Source organism: Curcuma longa, chromosome 17 (genome assembly GCF_044706935.1).
Source record: "Curcuma longa cultivar G26 ecotype Majalengka, Jawa Barat chromosome 17, ITB_CL_G26_1.1, whole genome shotgun sequence".
NCBI classification, from domain to species: Eukaryota; Viridiplantae; Streptophyta; class Magnoliopsida; order Zingiberales; family Zingiberaceae; genus Curcuma; species Curcuma longa.
In genome coordinates, this window is record NC_133877.1 from 9,121,254 (window position 1) to 9,123,094 (window position 1,841).

Consider the following 1,841-nt stretch of genomic DNA (forward strand, 5'->3'; position numbering starts at 1 on the left):
ACAAAAGTGTAAATTAGCTATGATTTATTTAGTGGCCAGATTTGGGCACAAAAAGGAGTCACAAATGCTAAGAAATGAGGATAGAAAATGGTGGATTCAAAAGTGGAGGAATGGAGCTTGTGAACCAATTGAAAATCAAGTATGAGAAGGGTGTGCCAAAACAATGAGTAAAGTGTCAACTTTGATTTTTAAAGCCTCATGTAGATTGATTTCATTGGCAATTGACTGATCTATATTTTTGGAAATGTGTTGAGTTGAGGAAGCAAGGAATTCAAATGCCAAGTGATCAGATTGAAGTCCAAAACAAAACAAAAAAACAAGTGATCTTCATGAATCGGTGTGGATTGTCTTCAAGATTTCGGTTGCAAACAAATTGAATAAGTGGGATTGAAGTGCAACAAACTAGTGATACAACTCAGAGGGCATCCATTCAGATCAGAAAAAGAAAAAAAATAGAATGCAAAAAGAAAAAAAAAAAAAAGAGAAATTGTGAATGTTTCAAATAGAGTTTCAAGAATCTGATCAGTTGATTGGGCTGCAACAAAACCTACTTCATTTCAGTCAATTCCTAAACAAAAAATTCAGATTCTAATTGTCCAAGGTTGTTGCTGCAACAGAAGAGAAGAATCAAAACCAAAAAAGAAAAAAATTCAGGAAAACCAGAAAAATAGCGTGGTTTTTCCAGCCAAGTTTTGCCAATTTTTGAGGGACTGAACTGAACTCGAATTTCATGGAAATTTGCATGGTTATTAGCCTTAGTAATCAAGCTTCATGATGGAAAAGAATGGAGGAAAAACAACAAGAAACAAGAGAGAACAAGCAAAGTTTCAAATTCAATTTCAGTAATTTTCAGAATTGAACGTGCCAATGATACATTGAAATTGCGGGTTCATGTCAGGTGAATTTTGGTTTCTGATGATTGGATGCTATGTGTTAGCTCTTGTGAAATCTAGATGTGGAAGAATTGGGCTTGATTCGAAGAGGAAATGCAAAATAGCACATTTGGGGTGATGAAGAGAAAAGAAGAAGAAGAAGAAGTGAGGAGAATGTATCAAGGGAATGAACCTCATGAATTTGACTCATTTTTGATTCATGGATATGCAAAATACACTGAAACAAATGGAATACAAGAGAAAGCTTTCAGAAAAAGGGCAAGGGCTCATTGATTTACATTTGACTATACCTATGTTTCTTACTTCATTTACTCTCTTTTCTTGAAATCCTTTTCTCTTGAATTTGCATTTCTAAATTCTTATTTCATTTATCTCAGTTCATGATTCCTCTATGTCTTTAATAAGCTTAATAGATGTGGATTCCAAATTAAGAATGGTAGTGGAGAGTAGAAAACAAGCAAGCCTATGGAAATGCATGAACTTAAGTTGCTTGAGTGAGCTCCATTTTCTTTTGATCATGCATTATAAATTAGGATGAGAGCCACTGATTTTATTCACTGAAAATAACTTGTGAGTTTAGTGTGATACATTCATCTCAATTAATCATGAAGGGTGAAACTTGCTACGTGGTTAACCGAGTACAAGAGTTTAGTCCATGGGTTTAAACTTTTGAGACTCTACAACTTAGATAATTCTCTTTTACATTGTTTCTAATCATGATTAAGAATGATCTAGGTGGGGGTACGGTCTTAGTTTATTTTGTTGACTTGAGCGAGACGCTCAAGGGTAAGTGTGGGGGAATTTGATGAGCTGGGGTTTCTTGCATTTTAATCGATTTATTTTTTAAGTTTTTGCATAAAAATAATTATTTAATGAATCGATTTGATTGTATTTGTGCTATATTACATGATTTGAAGGCTTGATTATAATTTTCATGATTTAATGGTA